At 40.2% G+C, this 20962-nt stretch overlaps 1 protein-coding gene across 1 annotated transcript in view; it reads left to right on the forward strand.

Annotated features, from left to right (window-relative positions):
* The first annotated feature begins 422 nt into the window (after window positions 1-422).
* Window positions 423-20962, forward strand: part of LOC150075056 (band 3 anion transport protein-like) — a 934629-nt gene continuing 914089 nt past the window's right edge. The window contains exon 1 of the mRNA XM_090388866.1: window positions 423-525. The gene's annotated coding sequence lies outside the window, so the exon portion shown is untranslated. The remainder of the gene's footprint in view (window positions 526-20962) is intronic.

A 20962-nucleotide genomic window follows, 5' to 3' on the forward strand; every position in this document is an offset into this window, starting at 1 on the left:
CGTTTTCTCACCGGAGAGGGAGAATGTTGATGTGTTCTGGCTAAACTCTGGAGGCGTCCCAAAGCCACATTGGTCTTAACCTCCAAGGCAGCTTTTTTTTTCTCTGATTAACTAGAGGAACGTTTTCTATTTCGTTTTTTATTATTTTTTAGATTATTGTGCAATTTTACCAAAGTTTGATACTCTATTATGTATAGAAGTTAAAGATTGTTAATACACATGGTTATAGTATTATTGTATATTTACTTTTATTTAATTTCTGGACAAACTGTTGATGTTCAGAAATGACTGAGTTCGTATTCACAATCAGCTTGGCCAAATTCATAACCAGCGGGAAATGCAGGTAAAAAAACAGAACCTTCTTGAAATTTTGTTACGTAATGTAATTGGATCAGATCATTTTTGGTCAAGTTAAAGGAAAACCTTTCACAATCTCAGCCTACCAGTCATCACTTCAAAGAAAAATCAGCGACTAACGTTACCGAAATTGCCTTGGAAAATCGAAGAGCTTACGTAGTTTTAAAGGTGATTAGATAAATATTTGGAAGTAGATAAAGTACAAACCCAGAGTGTTTTATTTTTATTTATTTAGAATGCATTATGCTAAGTAACAACCTTTTGCTTTTCTGCAAGCGCACTTATATGTATTAAGATGGCGTTGGGCCATTTTAATACGGATGTTATTTGAAACCAGAGTATAATCTAATCTAGACGAACGCCATTAAGTAAGTGTGATTGACATCCTTTCACTTTAGCTGCTTACTTTCCTTGATACTGAGAAGAGGTTAAGTAGCGTTAGTCTGATAAGAAACAACGGTGTAGGCTTGGGTAAGGAACTGATTAATTTCCAGATGGCACTTGCAGAAGTAACTGTTGATGGCATTTGTCACACGTAGAGTATTCACTATAATTTATTACTCAGTGACCAGATTTTAGAAACCTTCAATACTTAATGAAATCCAAACTTTCTGCAATGCATTCATTCGGCTTGTGTGCTAATAATTCGCATTGCATGGATTTCATAATCTGGATTTGCGCACTAAGAGGTATGACAGCCTTTTTATCTTCCCCCTCCCTTTTGTGTAAATACCAAGCACGAAGGGTATTAGAAACTATAGTACCGTGCGTGGATTGAAGGTTGAGAAGATGAAAGAAGATACTTGTTAACATTAGATCTGAATTTCTGTAGATTGTAACTTTAGGAAATATATTGTAAGGAAGTTGTTCTAGAAAATGGAAGTTGAAGGAATAAATAAACAAGCAGAAAAGTATGAAGTTGGACAGTAGAAGGATGCCGACTGGTTGCGTCACCTGTTCGGATTCATTTGGAAGAGAGAAGGGAGAAATTATAGAAACCAATTCAGAAGAACAGTGCCCATGGAAGCAGGGTCTATCTTAGGCCAAGGCAAACTAGGAATGTGCCTAGGCCCGTACTTTGAGAGGTCCCGTAAATGGCAATGAACACAGCCAAAATCGGTGATATCTAGTAGGTAACGACAGGCATGGGTGCTCATATTCCTTATAAAATTTGCAAATAAAATATACTTTCAAATTGTAATGTAACTTCTAGTCGAAATGCGCGTGCCGCCGATATGTTGAGATTTATACACTGGTATTCAAAGAAAGTGCATCACCCCGTAAAACTGTAATTGTCGTCCGAATAACTTAAGTATATGGCAGTATTTCTTACAGATTGCATCAGATAAGATTGACACGCGTAGGTGATGACGTAATATTACATCAGCTGTACTTTCAGCTATATAAGCACGCTCTACAAGAGTTGCAGTCATTCCTTGCTTGTATCAGGATGGCGAGTTACATGCAGTTGACGCCACGAAGGATGTTTTTTCCGCCACATTGCTTATATCTTGTCCATCGGGCCACCAATTTTAAAATGAGGTTAACACTGAATTCCATCCAGCAGAGCATGCTCCTCTCTATTCTCAGAGTCTGTAGAATAGTTTCCACCGCCGCAGTGCAAGTTATTGTGGGGTCCCTTCCGTTGGACTTATTTGTCATCTATCGTGGCCTCTGCTTTCGACACAAAAAAAAAACAAAACAAATACCTTCAGAATTACTTGGTATCCAGCTAAATTTAAATGAAGATCCTAAAAAAGAGAAATCCAGATGCTTTAACGAGCTAATTAGCATCTGGCAGACCAGATGGGACATTACCCCGCTTGGAGCGGCTACAAGAAAATTCCTGTCTGATGTGACCTCCTTACTCTCTAAATCGGTTAAAATCTGGTGCTCCTTAACTATGGAAACTTCCTTTCTGGTAACTGGCTCTCTCAATCAAAAACTCTTTCAGTTTCGCTTACATCACACCGATCTTTGCAGCTGCGGGAATACAGAAGACTGGAGTCACCTGCTCTTTAACTGTGCAATCTACGGCGATCTTAGGATGGAGCTCCGAACTGACGTTCCAGGAGAATAAGAACCATCTCTCAGCTCTTCAGAACTTTGCCTCCGAGGTGTTTGCTCGCAGAAAGAGAATCAACGCCGGAGTAGTGCACCAAAACAATCCACCACATACACCTGTGTAAGTGGGACAATAGTCTGCTTCTTTGCTATTCTGGATAACAAAATATGTACTTTCAAGGAACATTCAGAAATTTCTCTGTGCAGTGCTAGGCTACTCATGAATTAAGCATAATTGCATCACAATTCGATATATTTTCTTCTATGCTTATGTACGCAAGAATTGCCATTGCACTGATCTAGAGGTTACCAGTTCCACATCTGAATTATCCTGGGTACAAGAGTACTTATTTAAGACTACTTTTCTCTTTTTTTTTATCCAGAACCAGTCCCCTTTTTATTATTATTTTTTTTCTTAAATTTTTTATTTACTCTTTTTTTATTACTAGTAATATTTATTTTTTTATTATATTTTATATGTACTGTGTGTGTATATATATATATATATTTTTTTTTTTTTTTTTTTTTCAACCAGCACCACAGGTTTTTTCTTTTTTTTCTTCCCTCTCTTGCATCTTTCTTTTTCTCTGGAAATGGCCCCAGAGGATCCTGGCCCACCTTTTGGCATCGCTAGGTGGGTCAGAGTCTCTTTTGAGACATTACGTGCTCTACTGGAACTGGCCCACCTTCCCGTGGTGTGGACGAGTACCCAGAATCATCTGTCCAGGTATCTGATGCTTCTGGGTAGCCAAGCGGCCAGACACGACAACAGAACACACATATAATACACACAAACATACGTCACACACATATCTGGCCCATTTGTTGTGATACTGTTCTTCACAGAGACACGAGGCGGAGTCGAACACGCTTTCTAGATGCCGCCCTATACATATGTCCACATACAGTATCTTGTAATGTCGACAGTGAGTAGATTTCTTTCCAAACTCAAGAATACTGGTTCTGCAGATAGGAAAAAAGGAAACGGACGCAAACGAGTCTCTACGCCAAAACAAGACCGCATTTTGAAGCGCTTATGCCTTAAAAACCCTAAAGCTTCTTTGTCTGAGCTGAAAAGAGAATGGGAAGAACATACAGGAGTGGTAGCAAGTTGTAACAGACAGAAGTCTCCTCTTCAAAAATGGACTTGGAGTCCGTCGTCCTAAGAAGAAGCCACTCCTCACACAAAAAATGGAAAAGGCCCGATTACTTTGGTGTAAGGAGCATGTCAAATGGACCCCCGAGGAGTGGAAGTCAGTTATTTTTTCGGATGAGAAGAAATTCAACCTGCATGGCTCTGATGGGAGACAAACGATTCGCCGTAGACGTGGTGAAGAATACTATCCAGACTGTACGGGGTCTACAGTGAAATTCCCTACGAAATGCACCCCCAAATATTATGGGAGTGTATTTCGTATGGCGGAATAGGTCACCTGCAGTTTATAAAAGGTTCCGTAAATGCCAATGGATGCCTGGAAGGCAAATATACCTGGCTATATTGAAAGGCAAATTGCTGCCAATTTGCAGCCAACCATTAGAGACCATTTCAACCTGCCAAGTAACTGCATCTTTCAGGACGACTCTGCTCCTTGTCATCGGGCGTAAAGTGTAATTAGGCACTTCTGTAGTTACTTTAGCCTCATTTCTGCATTAGAGATTCGACAATAATGTGTTTATATGTATTACAGGTGGAAAAAACGGATGGAAGAACGGTCCATTACAACTCTTAGCTGGCAAGGAAACAGCTCGGACCTCAATCCTATAGAGAACTATTGGCATCGTGCGGAATCTGCAGATGCCAGAAAGAAACCAGAGACCCTTCGTGAACTTCAGGAAGCTATAATTCGTGTTTGGAACCATGAACTATCAATTGATTATCTTTAGAAATTGATCTTATCAGTGCCTCGACGATGGGCTGCTGTCATCAGGGCCAGAGGCGGTTCAACTAAATATTAGTTTGCACCTGGTGAACTTTTCATTTTGTTTTCCATTTAAAATGATAAACTGAAGCTAATTGAGGGCCTCTGATGATATTTCAGCCATAATTGTCGTGTTTACCAAAACTGTTGTATAAAGGTTGCAAATGTTGATTTTGGAATATTTTGAGAGCACCTGTCATATATTACTTAGCTTTGCCTTAACTCTTAATAAATATATTTTGGTTATATTTCTATTTGTGATGCTAGTCATTAAAGTAACATACCATCGCGAAAAAGGGTTAGAAATGTGAAATTCCTAGTTGATGCACTTTCTTTGGACACTAGTGTATATATTTCCTTAGAAATATATACAGATTTACAGTGCGGACAAAAAAACTGCATCACTTGTGAATTTTGCAAATAATGTGTTTTGCGCTGCATTGTGGATTGTAGAAATGTTTTCGAAATGCATTTGTTAGATGGGATATATATCTGTGTTAATGAAATGCAATAAAGAGACTCCACCTGATATACCTAACTGCCATAAATATCTTCCCAAAGGGTAAAATGCGTAATTAATGGAAATATGAGAAATCATGTAAATGACAACCAAACATACATTTTATTGCATTTACGTGTACAAACTGAAATGACAAGTTAATGTAATAGTATTATATACTGTAAATCAGTAAAATAAGTCCTCAATATTTTGTTATTTCCCCCTCGAGCTGCAATTACAGCCTTGCAATGATCTGGCACAAAGTTAATCAACTTCTGGATATACAGTTGCCCAATTTTGTGGTACCACACCCTTACAATGCCCTCCTGCAGCTGAATCTTACTTGTTGGCTTCTTTTGAGCAAATTTAGACGACATTATGTACTAGCAATTTTCAATAGGGTTCAAATCGGACTGTTGCCGTGCCAGTCAACAATGTAATGCCAGCATTTGTGAGGTATGATTGCACCTTAAGGGAGAAAAACTTTGGTGTTTGGAAAAACAGTTATGTTTTAAGCCTTGTGAGACAAGAAGATAAACTCATCATTAAATCTAAATAGCATAAAACTTGCCAGTTTTGTTGTGTGACAAGGTGCTGAGTCTTGTTGAAAAATACGGTTTTGGACGTCTGTGTGGTGATCCTAATAACCGGTTTCAGGCGCTCCTCCAAGATTGCAGTGCAGGTTTCTGCATTCATCGTTTCGTTAATAAACGTAATTCGCCCCACCCCTTTGCTTGTTATGCATCCCCAGACCATCTGACTTGCGGGGAACTTTACAGTCCGTGTTATGCAGTCAGGATGGTATCCCTCCGATTTTCGTCTTTTGACATATCGCTTTCCATCCGAGTAATGCAGGTTGAATTTCGATTCGGCAGAAAAGATTATGGTATCTCATTACTCTTTTGTCCATTAAACATGCATTTTAGCCCAAGTAAGTCCTTTCTCATTTGTTGGGTCAACAAAGGCTTCTTTTTGCGCCGATAGGCATGCAGATCACATTCCGAAAGCCGTCTTTGGATAGTTAAAGCCCTTCCTGGGACAGAGCAACAGCTACACTTTTTTTTTTTCTTGGTGTCAACTGAACATATGGAGCCATGTTTACACCTCCGCAAAACAGGATACTACTGAGCGTGTATACCTGTCCAACGCCGTATTTATAGAAACGGCTGATGTAATACCTTGCAATTTCTGTCTGATGCAATAGAAGCGTTATCTGACCCAATATCTTTTCTTTGCGACAAACAAAATGACTCTAACCAAAAAATATCTTATACGTTCCACTACGAATGTTACTTTTTTTCAAGGTGATGCAGTTTTTTTGTCCGCTGTTGTATTTGCTTGACATTTTTGTATTGATTGTGTAATCCTAATTTTCCGAGGGCTTCTATGCCCTATTTTTTACTATTAAAGTAGGCCGTTTCATAAGAAATTTTTACAGGACCCCCCCAAAGAACATTTGCCGAGGGCTCGCATATCCTCAAGTTGGCCCTGCATGGAAGTATCTTTAGAAAAGGCATGCAGCTGAAACATAACGTCTATGGGAGAGTAGAGAGACTTTGTTAGAGATGTGTCATTAATGAACCTAACTGACATGTTTTGAATGGAGTCTAGAAACCTTAGAGAGGTTTTGTGGTCACTGTCCCAGATGTCGAAACAATATTCCATAGTAGGGCGGACTCGAGAATTGTACAGAGTAAGTAGCTGTTTGGAAAAAAAGCAACGCCAACAGCGAAAGAGAATCCCCAGTTTTTTAGATGCAAAGGAAGAATATTTGTGATATGCTTATGTCAAGAGAGATTAGAAGTCAGGGTGATCCTAATAGAGATATGTGATCTTGTCTAGAAATGGGAGTGTCATCGAAGATACGCATAGGAGCAGAAGAATCCTTTTTGCGAGATATAACACAGGACCGAGTTTTAAAAGGAATGAAATCAAGTTATCTTTACGCTACTGGAGAATTACATGGAGATCAGCATTTAAGGTATTGGTAGCGGATATTTGAGAAGTTGAAGCTGTTTCTTCAGCACAAGGTTTCTCAAATTGTGAGGTGGACTCTCCAATGTGCTATCATCAGCAAATCTATGGATAGCATTTCCCGTCAGTGGAAGAAAGTCATTAATACAAAAGGGGAAAGAACTGTACCTTGGGAACACCAGCATTGGCGAAGAAGTTAGAAGACAGAGAGCAGAACCATCTACCATCACCCGTAATGAGCAGTCGGAGAGAAAACTAGATATCCAGTTACAAAAACAGTTGGCAAACCATAAGATTGAAACTTATTTAGAAGACGTTTATGCTAAATACGAATCAAAGGCACTTGATATGTCAAGAGCTGCTGCTTGGTTTCAAGCTTGTCCACTGAATTTGGCCACAAATGGGAAACATAAGTCATAAACAAACATAAATAGAAGGTTTCTAAGTAGTTGTCGGTTGATGGATTTCTGCATTACTTTACAAAGAGAAGAAGTAAGTGAAATGGGACGATAATTGGATGGGAGGGATTTGTCAACCTTTGTAGAAACTGGCTGGATATGAGCAAATTTCCAAGCAGAAGAAAAAATATCTCTGAATAAGAAAGCGTAAAAAGGCAACACAGAACAGGGGTAAGCTCAGGGCCACAGCTTTTGACATTAAGTGGAAAGATAACTTTAGGACCTGATGTTTTCTTGGCATCAAGACTTTAATTCTTTGACAGCCATTTGATGAAAGACCACTGGAGGACGTTGAATGGAGTGTACTGGGAATGGTAGGAAGTAGTTTACAAAGATGATCAATACGCAAGTTAGAAGAAAGTTAGCATTCTAACAGATCAGCTTTATCTTTAGCTGATGTAGAAGTAGAACCATTGGTTTTGACCGAGGTTGGAGTGAAAATTGGTAAAACTTGCGGCAAATAGCTTTGGCAGGAGACAAGAATTCTTGACTACCATTTGGACAAGAAGCAAGTTTTCTACTCTTAGCCTGTTCAAAATCTAGTTCTGATTAATAACGGCTTTACGTTGCGAGCTTTGGCGTAGGAAGAAAATGAAACAGGAGATTTGGATACAAGCACATTGCGAAGTGTAACGATCTTATCTTGAACAGCCTTAGCACATTTATTGAAAAACCAAGGTTTAGATGAAGGACGAGATGTTAAAGTGGAGTTTGGAATAAAGGATTTCATCCCTACAAGAATAATTTCTCTGACACGATCCGAGAAACAGCTGACATCAGAAGATTTGAAACAGTAACCCGACCAATGAAAAGAAGAAAAATCTCTCAAACCATCCCATTTTGCATTCTTGTAATGCCACGAGTGAATAGCCACGACCCTTTCTCGTTGATATTCTCAACACGAGGTTGAGAATGGCCACAAGAGACCATTACCAAGTTGTGATCTAAGGTGCCTAGCTGGCCACTCACCTTAACCGCGAAAGGTTTGCTTGTGAGAAAAAGATCAAGTGTTGTCCGGATGGTTATGATTGTTTGTTATTCTACTAGGTAGATGAACAATCTGTACAAGGTCATTAGTAATTGCAAAAGCCTCAGCATCTCAACCAGCTGGGTCCGTGTGACTAGAAAACGGAAGTCAGCTGGGGTTGTGAACTATAAAATCACCAATGAAAATTACCAGACTGTCAGGAATGTTGGACTGGAGAAAGTCAGTTTTCAAATAGAGGAAGTCAAAGAGTTCCTAATGGTTAGTGGAGTTGTGAGAACGACAGATTCAACAAATGAATTTGACAGAATTGGAAGGAGAAATTTTAAGCCAGAGAAGTCGAAAAGAGGAGATTCCAATGTACTATATCAGAAGGAACATCACAGTGGACATTTGCACAACTACCACCTTTGAAGCGAAAGGATCGTACAGTGAAAAATTAGGACAACTGTGAGATGAGCAGTGGTTGAATACAACGATAATTGGGATTCTGGTAGAAAAAGTACCCGGGGACTTGGTACTTGAAAAACATTTGGCAAATTATAAGTGGAAAAGGGGTCGAAGTTGGAACCGAGACCACGTATATTTGTGACATGAACAAGGAAGTGTTTGGCTGGCTTAAATCTTTTCGCAGATAATTTATTCTTTTAGTTTGTTTTCATGATGTAGTAAGAAATGGTGGGGAGGACATTAATGAAATTTTTAGATATGGCATATACACAACAAGAATATACCCATTTCCTTGACATAACGTAGTCTCGAAAATGCCTTTTCCCGCATACACGCTGCTCAGGCTCCCTCCATACACGATCTGGCAGAATAGCGGCGTCGAGATTATATGATATCTGATCCGGATGCTCCCTAGAGCGTTAACAATAGATTCGATCCGGTGGACTATCTAGAGACTAGCCTTCGAACACCGTTTTAGAGCTGTACTCATGAAATGTAAGGGAGATTGGATCTTGCTGTGATGCCCATCATGGCCTCAAAAGACATTAATTATACTGCATGATGGAAGATATTGGGGGAGGGGGGGTCGCTAGCGCTTTGCTCTGGAGACTAAAGATGGGTTCTACCACTTCAAGCGTCCGATAAGCAAAGTGGTTGTATTTCACCGGTTGCCGAGAGCATCTGACGCCTAATATTGCCTGGTAACACATCAGGATGGCATTACTCCACGTTTTGTGGGCGCCAAAACCTTGCTTACTTTGGTTCACACCTGGTGGTCAGCTCCCGTGTATTAGGTCCCTTATTTCAGGACTTGCACATGGGGGTTATACCCAGCATTACTATCAGTCCCACCATGGTGAAGGTGCAAGCAGAGGATTAGGTTGTCGCAGAAAGACAGGACTTCACCGAAATTTGGCCCGTCGACATGTCACTTGAATATTAGTGCCATCAGTGTTTTAGACTCCTAAGTAGCAAGACTAGCTTGTCATACTGGAGAATGTCTCTGACAGCCTCAGGGGTGTTTTGTGGTGGAACCGTAATTCTAAATATATCTGCATGCATATGAAACAGTATTTTTTTTTTCCTTTTTCTTATTTTCTTTCTTTTTTTGTCCTTTGGAGGGACTGGTGGCAGCGATTTATTTTGGTGATGGTAATTGTCCATTTTAAGACATCACACGTTTTGAATCGCTAGTGAATACAAAAAAATAAATAAATAAATAAATAAAATTCAGATTATTATCTTAGGGCCACCCGTAATTTCTTACATATACCCGTGTATGTATTATGTATGTAAATTGCGTGTTCTCTGGTCGATTTGCCTGTTTTGCTGAACAAAAAACCGCCAGTTTCTGGGGAAAGAAACCTTTCCCCAGAAACCTTGCTGTTTACGCCTGAGACTGACTAACTCAGTCATGAAAAAAGCCCATTAAAGTTCCTCGCGTCATCGACTGATGTAGACATGTATAGTATCTTATGTAGGACGGCACCTGAACTCCGCCTTTACTCTGTGATGATTACAGAAAGCACTGTAAAAGGCCAGAAATGTGTGTAACATTATGTTCGTGCAGTGTGTGTGTGTGTTGTTTCTGGCCGTTTTGTCACCAGGCAGGCGATCACCTAGAAAGCTTGCCCAGTGTCCGTCTACACCGCGGGGAGGTAGGCCACAACTATGCATGTATCGCGGCAGCCCTCCGAACCCTCTGGTTTACCAGTTCTTACTGCCCTAATATCAGAGCAAAAAAAAAAAAAAAAAATATATATATATATATATATATATATATAAATGAGACAGCGAGTGGAGAGACTCTGTTAGAGATGAATCGTTAATTAACCTAACTGCCCTCTTCTGAATGGAATCAAGAAACCTGAGAGAGGTTTTGGGGGCACAACCCCAGATGTGAGAACAATATTCAATGGCAGGGCGGATTTGCGATTTATACAGAGTGAGCAGCTGTTTGGAAGAAAACTAACGCCGAGAGCGAAAAAGAAAACCAAGTTTTTTAGATGCAGAGGAAGCAATATTTGTAATGTGCTTGTGCCAAGAGAGATTAGAAGTCAGGGTAATCCCCAAAAGAGATATATTGTTTTGCCTAGAAATCGGAGTGTCACTAAAGATAAGCATAGGGGCAGAAGAATCCTTTTTGCGAGATATAAGACAAGACTGAGTTTTAGAAGGGTTGAAATCAACTAAGTTGTCTTTGCCCCACTGGAGAATTACCTGAAGATCGGCATTTAAGGAATTGGTAGCTGATTTTCGAGAAGTTGAAGCTGATTGAGAAGGACAAGGTTTCTCAAAATGGAAAGTTGAATGCAATGTGCTATCATCGGCAAAACTATGGATAGGATTTCCAGTCAATGGAAGAAGGTCATTAATATACAAGAGGAAAAGAGTGGGGAAAGAACTGAACCTTGGGGGATACCGGCATTAGTGGAGAAGTTAGAAGACAGAGAGCCTTTCACCGAACCTTTCCATTGAATTAGTCCATAAATGGGTAACATAAGCCAGAATATCACCAGTGGATCGACACTGACGGAATCCATACTGGCGATTGTTGATCAGACGGAAAGTTTCTAGGTAGTTTAAGAGTTGGCGGTTAATTGATTTCTCCATTACTTTAGAAAGAGTAGAAGTAATTGCAGTGGGACGATAATTGGATGGGAGGGATTTGTCACCCTTTTTAGGAACTGGCTGGATATGAGCAAATTTCCAAACAGAAGGAAAAATATCTTTGGAATGAGAAAGTGAAAAAAGGCGTCAAAAAATAGGAGTAAGTTCAGGAGCACGGGTTTTGAGAACAAGTGGAGAAATACCATCGGGACCTGGAGCTTTCTTAGCATCAAGATTCGTCAAAATCCTTCTGACATCCTTTTGACGGAAGATCACAGGGGGCATTGAATGGAGCGTGTTGGGAATGGTGGGAGGTGTTTTACCAAGATCATTAATACATGAGTTGGAAGAAAAATGGGATGCTAGCAGGTCAGGCTTATCCTTGGCTGAAGTGACAACAGAACCATCTGGTTTGGACAAAGGTGGGAGCAGAGAGGGGCAGAAGTTGCGGCCAATAGCTTTGGCAAGAGACCAGAATGCTCGGCTACCATTAGGACAAGAAGCAAGTTTTCTACTCTTAGCCTGTTCAAACTCTAGTTTGGACTGATTAATAACTGCTTTACAATTGTTGCGAGCTTGGGTGTAGGCAGAAAATGAAACTGAATAATTAGAAAATAGCCAATTACGATATCCAACATTCTTCTCTTGAACAGCCTTAGCACATTTATTGGAAAACCAAGGTTTAGATAAAGGACGAGATTTTAAAGTGGAGTGTGGGATAAAGGATTCCATTCCTGCAAGAATAATTTCACTCACACGAGCTCAGCAAATGACATCAGAAGTTTTGAAACAGTAATCCGACCAAGGAAAAAAAGAAAAGAAGTCTCACAGGGCATCCCATTTTGCATTCTTGTAATGCCAAACAACACGAGGTTGGGAATAGCCATGAGATAAAGGTTCCATTGGAGAAGAGACAATCACCAAGTTGTGATCTGAAGTGCCTAAAGGACCTCTCACTTCGACCGTGTACTTAGAAGGGTTGTTTGTGAGAAAACGATCAAGTGTATTGGCCGTATGATTAGGATTGTCCGGCATTCTTGTAGGTAAATGAACAATCTGTGCAATGTCATTAGTAATTACGAAAGCCTCAGCATCTCGACCAGCTGGGTCGGTGTGACAAGAAAACGGAAGCCAGCTGGAGTTGTGAACATTAAAATTACCGAGGAAAATTACCTCACTGTTTAGAAAGTTGGACTGGAGAAAGTCAAGTTGCAAAGAGAGGAAGTCAGAGAGCTCCAAGTGATTAGTCGAGTTGGGAGAACGGTAGAGACAATAGATGAATTTGACACAATGAGGTAGAGAAATTTTAAGCCAGAGAAGATCAAAGAGAGGAGATTCCAAATTGCCAAGTGTTTGACAGGGAATATCAGAACGGACATATGCACATACCACCTTTGAGGCGATAAAAAAGTAAATAATTACTTTAGTAAATAAAGTAAATAAAGTAGATAATAAAGTAAATATAGAAAGTAAATAATAAAAACTAAATAAAATCCCGTCCATCGGGCAGCCCAAACCCAGGGTACCAGCAAAAATGAATAAGTAAATAAATAAAAATAAAAAGTGAAAAAAAAAAAAAAAAAAAGAGAAAAAAAAAAAGATAAACAGTATATATATCTGATCCCGCACTGGGCAAAGGCCGGTGCCAGCAGGAGTCTCCACTAGGAAGGCTAGGAGGTATTGCGTAGTTGAGTGAGAAGGCGTCTCCGGCGATCAAAAGCATGACGAGCAAATTCTTGCAGGGACTCGACTGGTGAACACAGGGGGTATTCATGTGTTGTTGTTGTGGCGGACCCCCAGGGTTTCCCCCATAAGCCGCTATCGTACTTCTTGTGATAGAGGGCCATTTGTATGTAGTGTGTTGGATGCGTAAGTGTTATGATGTGTTCTGTTGTTATGTTATCAGCCAGTGCCTGGCTCTTAGCAGGTGAGAAGCAGTAACACCTGGTCACTACGTCTCCCCCCCCCCATCCCTGCCACGTGGAGACCGCCAGGATCAACTATCTCCTGTTCGGCAAGCCCAGGGCATAAGTCCTAAGAGTGCCCGAAAAAGAATGAAGGGGAAAAGGAGGAATACAGAGAGGGAGAAGTTTGGGAGCTGGGGAGGTACATGGATAGAATAGAGGAGAATCAACAGAGGGACTCTCCAATAATTAGAAGTGGGAAGAAGTAAAGCAAGAATAAAATAGGAAGAAGTGGACTAACTTCTCTACCCATGGAAAATCCCATCCTAGGAACTTGGATCAGCAAAACTTCTTAATTTACAGTTTGCCTAACCCCTTGTAGGCAGAACTTCTTCAGTTGTTGAAGAAATAATTGATCTTCTAACAAAAAACACAGTGAAAGCAAATTCCACGAATTCTAAAAAGCTCCGCAGAAAGACGCTATGTGCAATATCCTGAAGAGACACAGCAGAATGTACACTATATACAGATACGTCCAATGTAATGCCCGAAATGTAATACCTGGCCCAATAAATAAAAGGTTTCAGGGTTAACGCAAAAGTAATATCCATGTTCCAAATTCTAGATGAGCTCACATTAGGCAGGGTTCTAAATTATGATGTTTTTAAAAGTTCTTGCCTAAATACGAGCTCTAAGAGAGCCCAAAAAGTCCAAGACAGTTAATAACAGAGTTACTAGGAAATGTCTCTAATATGAAATGTCAGTGATATTCACTCACAAAGAAATATTAATTCCAAAAACTCGAAAATGCTAAATGCCATACAGTATCTCGATGAGTAGAGCAAAATTCCTTATACATGTACAGTAAATACCTATTCTGCTGAAAATAATTCCACATCAAGAACAAGTCTATTATAAAATCCAGGAAAGTGTAGCACTTATGATACTAATCAGTTGCAACTATCGAATCCAATCAAAGATGAGAGATATTTCTTTCCTAATCCAATAAAAGATCCAAGAAATCACAGGAACAGCAAAACTAGGACCTAATTTCGTTTCTTCTTTTAAGCTTATTTTAGACTGGTGAACACAATTGGTTCGGTAGGTGAATTTTGGCATTATCGCTCTGGTACCTTCCAGTGTCCAGAATAGTTGTTTGCTGACCTCTTTGGCATTCACTGCTACAAAATAAATTTTGTTGAAGCCAAATATTTATACGCAGAAATTCTAAATATACAGGAAAATAATCTAGTTTAAGTTCAAACCATAAGCAATAAGCGTCTATTCCAAGACAACTTTTGCAGTTCTTTTAGACCAGTATGTATAAAAGGTATTTTATCTGTTTTGGCTATAGGTCAAAACAGATAAAATGCCGAAGATCGAGGGCCGTTTGGGTTGTCGGCAAGCAAGTTGCGGGCCACAAGGCTAGTTCCTTATCACTGATTATACATTTTTCGAGATACAATTTAATTTCGGTTATCTGTATATTTACAGTTTTTTAATTTAATAATTACATACAAAAATCCACTAATTATTACAAAATACTATTCCTGTATAACATTCCTGTAATATGCTTATATTCCCAATTTCTGAAGAACATACGTAAAACATGAGTGTTGGGTCCTCTGTTGTTTTGTATATTTATCAATGGTATTGATGAAGGTATATCAGACTTAGTGTCGAAGTTTGCACATGATACAAAGGTTGGCAGGGTTGTTAATGACAGTAATGGCAGTGTGCTGCTGCAACAGGATCTGGAAAGGTTGAGCAGATGGGCTGAGAGGTGGCAAATGAAGTTTAACATTGAAAAATGTAAAGTACTACATATGGGAAACAGCAACCCCAGAGCAACATATCAACTCTGTGGTACTACACTGACAGTGGTAGAGAATGAAAGGGACCTGGGGGTGGTTGTGCAGGCAGATATGAAGTTCTCTGAGCAGTGCAGATGCAAGAGTAGCTCATGGTGTATTGTCAATGATATATAGGAATTTTTCTAGCAGGGATAAGGAGGTGATTATTCCCTTGTATAAGGCAATGGTCAGAGTACTGAATACAGTACTCACCTAGAGTACTGTATACAGGCCTCATTTCAAGAAGGATGTAGAGCTGCTGGAACGAGTACAGAGAAGGGCAACAAGATTATTGAATGGAACAAAGGGGTGCTCTTACGAAGAAAGGCTTAAGTTTTGCAAATTACAGTGTTTGGAGACTAGGCACCAGCGAGGTGATCTGATAGAGGTGTATAAAGCCTTGAATGGTTTGAGCATGCTCAATGCTGATGGGATTCTTCCTCTAGCTCAGAATAATCACTTGAGAGGGCATAAATTCAAATTGAGGAAAGACAGATGTAGGATAGACGTGCGGAAATTTGTCTTTAGCCAGCGGGTGGTTGATTGCTGGAACAGTCTTCCATCCCTTGTCGTGGAAGTTGATAGCCTAAATAAGTTTAAGTCTCAGCTGGACAGGTATTTCGAACGAACAGAGGGGTGAAGTGGAAGTGGTTATTTTTTATTTATTTATTTATTTTTGGCTGATGCTGCATAAGTTTGCTTTCTTGCATCAAATGCCTCTACTAATGCTAAATTTCACATGCCGTATCATTGTTATCTTACCCTTCAACTGACTCGTTGCACAAGTGCGATCTATCCTAGTTCCTATATTATTGGTTATTCTGGTGGCCGCTCGTTTCTCCGGATTTTTTCCCTTCCAGACGTCTACCAAGTCCCATTTAGTACAAACTTCGATTAATTCAAGACCCCCCCCCGTACCATGATTCGGGGTACCCCCCAGAACGCAATTGGGAGCTGCGTTCTGGGGTACTGCACCCCCCTCATATAGTTGCCCAGTCCCTGAAACAGAGTTTTCCTTTCTAAAGTGGAATTTGGACTATAGACACAGATTAGTCTAATTGTGCGTCCCCCATAACTCCAATCCACTGCCACAACCCGACCTTCTCTATCCTTACCCGCCAGTCGTACACGCCCTAAAATTGGAAGAACCACTACTATTCCCACCCCTGCGGATCGATTTGTCCCAAAACTCCAAAATCCTAACAACCGGTATCTGTTTTGAAATTGCTGGATGTCTGCTAAACTTGCAAAGTGGGTTTCTTGTAGAAACCAAATCTTCACCCCCATGTTCATCATAATTTGCCATATCATCCTTTGTTTGTTAACCGCTCTCAGACGCTGTACGTTTAACGACATAAATGTTATTTCGGACATTATGAGCAGAACTTTACTAGAACTTCTGCTAAGATATTCCTACGTTCAACTGTAATTTGTTATTGGTGAGCAACACAGTGAGATCTCCAACATTCTTGTTTTTAATATTGGAAATAACGAAATCTCCCCAAGCGAACTGTATATTTATTACTTCACCCTCGTTTTCATTCCAAAGAAAAATCGGTTCTCCTCGAGTTTTAACAATTTCCGCCAAGTTTCGCCTATATTCCCTGTATTCTTTTGTGTTTCCTACTACATTTAACCATTCTATTCCTTCGTATTCCCTCGCTTTTATGCCATTTCTGAATCCGAATCAGACCCCGAAAGTGTTTTGCAATCTTTCTTGCCGCCTGACAAAATTGATACCTCTTCCCCCTCTATTTGTTTTGTTTCTGTCTCTTCTTGAATTTCCTCTGTTCTCCCTTTTGTTCTTTTAGTTTTACCGCTTATTTCTTCCTTCTCTCCTCGCTTATGTAATGTATTGTGTACTGTATTTTGTACTGTATTTTCCGCTTCCATGTCCTCAGTTAGTTCCGCGTGTTCCGATTGTGTTGCCGACATATCGTACGCTATTGTAAACGTTGGTGTGATTTCTTTAATCTGCGTCTCACCCCTCTGCGCTACTATAGTTTCTGCGCTCTCAGCGTTAGGCATATCTTTTGGCGGCTCGCTCGATTTCTACTGTCCTCCCCCACCAGCAACTCTTTCGGCAAACGTGCGTTCCGGGCATTGAATGAATTTATGCGTGGAAGCTCCGCATTTTTTACAATTATTAAGGCAGTTCGCCGTAATATGACCTGTGCCATTACAATTAAAACAACGTGATTTTTGGCATTCTCCTTCCAAATGGTCTTTACCTCCACACCTCAAACAAACTTTCTGAACTCCTGGGTAATTTATTAATAACCTATGACCCATCAAATCGATTATGTTTGGCACGGGCGTTTTCTTGTCGATATGAATTTGCACCGTACCTGTTTCTACGCCTGGCCATTCCTTATATTCTTTCCTGTGAATCTTAACAACCTTACCAAACTTGTTAAAATAGCTCTCAACAGGACTATTAGACATTTCTACCGGAAACCTGTCAATAGTAACCACTTTGCGTATGTTACCAATTTGCACAGGTTTGATCGTTACGTTTCTAATAGAAAACCCTTTCAAAACCTTTTCTCTTGCTTCTGTTGTTTTCAAGACCAACTGATATTTCTGCCTCGGTAATGGAGTTAATCCTTTTATCTCGTGAACCGAAACAACCTGAGTCACTCCCCGCATTACCTCTCTAATTGGACAAACCTCTATAGTCTGAAACTCCACTGTTCTTTCTATAAAAAAGAACTGTACCATAATTAATCTCGGTTCCTTAAGGAAAATGAATAGTTAAAAATCCCGTGTCCTGCCTGACACCAGCAAAACGAAAATACCTAACTTGGCAGAAATAAATTTCAAAGAAATGTAAACAAAAGAAAATCAATCACTTACTACCCTCCTACAGGAGGTTCCCCACAACGGGATAACCTCAGCTGAAAGGACCGCCGCTAACCTCTTGATACGATCGGACACTTTCCTCAACCTTCAGGAGTAGAACACATCTGAACGAAACAATTCACAAACTAGCCTCTAGACGATCGATTCGAGCTATTAGGCTTCATCATCAGTGGGCGGGCAGGTACCCAAGTATTGCAATGTGCCATCACAGTTGCGAAGTTATTTCCACAATATGAGAGATGCTAAAGGGTGTTGTTAATAATGTACAGTTTTAGAAAATAAATGCTCAAAGGCATAATTCCTTATGGGTTTAAGTAATTAACTATATAATATCGGTGTAAATACACCATCGTCTGGGTGGTGGTATCCGCTGAAAATAAATAACAGTAGTCTTCTCTACTAGAGAATTGTTATTTATTTGAAGTAATGTAATAGCAGCTATCTCGTTGTGAAGGTAACCACAATATGAGATACAATTAAAACGATGCCTTTTACGCTACATACGTAGTTCAAATTTATGGGTTAACTATGGTGTATTTACACCGATATCATACAGGGTGATTCGCTACCAGTGCGACAAACTTGCAGGAGGTGTAGGGGGCACAAAGACGGATCGGAATCACATAGCATTGCAGGGTCCGAAATGCCTTCGTCATGCGGTAGAGGACGTTGAACGGGAGGTCGCGTGAACAGCGATCCCGCTTGAAGTCAGCATTTGCGAACCGGTTCCCGAGGCAGTAGGATGGACGAGTATTCAAACGTTGAACTGGCCGACATGCACCTCGCGTATGGAGCTGCGGACTGTAACGGGCTTGCCGCTCTGCGCTTGTACCAGGAACGTATCCCGCACAGGCGTACTCATCATACGATTTTCGCACGTGTGCACCGAAGGTTACGTGAGACTGGTTGTTTCACGAGAGGTACCATGAATCGAGAGCGAACGACGAGGACGCCAGACAATGAGGAGAATGTCCTACGTCTTGCAGAAGGCAATCCGAGTACGAGTACTCGAGCCAGGGTATTTCCCAATCCACTGTATGGAGGATACTGTCAACAAACCAAATGAGTTCATACCATCTGCAACGCGTCCAATCATTGGAGCCTGCAGATTATCCACTCCGGAGGACTTTTGCTACTTGGTTTCTTCAACAGAAACGGTTCGCAAATGCTGACTTCCAGCGGGATCGCTGACTTCCAGCGGGATCGCTGTTCACGCGACTTCCCGTTCAACGTCCTCTACCGCATGACGAAGGCATTTCGGACCCTGCAATGCTATGTGATTCCGATTCGTCTTTGTGCCCCTTACACCTCCTGCAAGTTTGTCGCACTGGTAGTGAATTACCCTGTATGTATGTGTTGATCCGAACATTGCACTTAATTGAGTACACAGCATGGGCGTCACAGAAAATTTTCCAGGGGGAAGGACAGCTTTGAGACAAATAATTACATCAATAAATTTTTATTTCATTATTTAATTTTTTATTTAATTAAACAAGTAGATTGTAGAATACAGTATTGCATCAATACAAAAACACATACATAATGTATATAAATTTAAAATATAAAGGAAAAAAGAATTAACATATATATATATATATATAGATAGATAGATAATAGTAATTTCAATAATCACGTATTGTACAAAATTGAATTATCCGTCTATCGCTTGCAAACATATTGATGACATTTTCAATAAATTTCTTCTTTGCCGCTTCCTCTCCTAGTTTCTTCCTGGGCACACTAATCATACATAAACCTGATAAGCGAATTTCTGAGACAGTGGACACCTTAACCATGTTTTAACACGGCTCAAGGTGCTGAAACTTCTTTCAGTTTTGGTTTTTTTTAGGAGCATTAGCAACTAAGGCCATATTGCTCCAGGATATGCGGTGGTCATTCCCTGACCTTTCCGCATCCTCCGTATTTGGTGGTGACGGGCTCGAACCCCGGTCTAATCAAGAAGCGTGTGCTACGCACTGCTACTCCTCACCTGCTGAGGGCAAAAACCAGCCAACCCGTAATAAAATTTTAAGGCAGACAAAGCGTCCCATGGTCGAGGGTGTAAGGTTACATATCTCAATCACTTTTACGATTATAATTTGTGAAATTTTTTACTCGATCCCAGGGAGGGACAAGTTCCCCGTTTGCCCCTCTCTGCGGACGCCCATGGTACACAGTTTCCTTATTTCAGGATATTTTTCACGTTGCACATATGAACTGTTGCAAATCACTCAATTTATTCATTTTATATTTCAAAGGAAAACCTTCTTCAAAATCAGTCATTTCTAATTGTAGTGCAGCTTAATTTTAAACTGTTTTGCTTCCCCAATTTGGTTCAAGTTAAAATGGGCATATGAGGAATTGTTAATTTTCCTATTTATTTATTATTTTTTTTAAATCTGAAAACCTTTCGTCGAATTCATGTTTCAGTTTTTCTAGAAAATTATTGGCGCCTCCATAGTCAGGTGGGAAGGAACAGCAGTGCGTAGCACACGCTTCTTGATGTAGACCGGCGTTCGAGCCCGTCACCACTAAATACGGAAGATGTGGAAAAGTCAGGGAATGACCACCGCATATCCCGGAGCAATATGGCCTTAGTTGCTAATGCTCCTAAAAACCAAATAACAAACAAACATAGGAAATTATTGTATTCACTTTTATCTAATTGTATGTTACGTTCTTCCGTCAATAGTTCTTTCATACGCGGAAAAACTACCCCAGGGCCTCCCATCTAGTGAGTATGGGCTTGGCAAACCCAGGGTTCTGAGCTAGATATCATAATTTTTTTCTTTCTTGGTTTCTACTACCCTTCTACTTCTCTCTCTCTCTCTCTCTCTCACTCACTCACTCTCATGGTAACACAGGATTTTTTTTTTTTTGGCTGGTGCAGCATAAGCCTCAGGCTTCCTTGCACCATATGGCTAATAATAATAAAAAGTGCAGCGTCTCATCAATTAAATCAGAAGCAAATACGTCGAGTTCCTTATTAAATGATTGTACAACTGACAGAAATAATAGAAAAATTCG

The sequence above is a fragment of the Mastigoproctus giganteus genome, chromosome 14 (assembly GCF_048544385.1).
Source record: "Mastigoproctus giganteus isolate SK-2022 chromosome 14, ASM4854438v1, whole genome shotgun sequence".
NCBI classification, from domain to species: Eukaryota; Metazoa; Arthropoda; class Arachnida; order Uropygi; family Thelyphonidae; genus Mastigoproctus; species Mastigoproctus giganteus.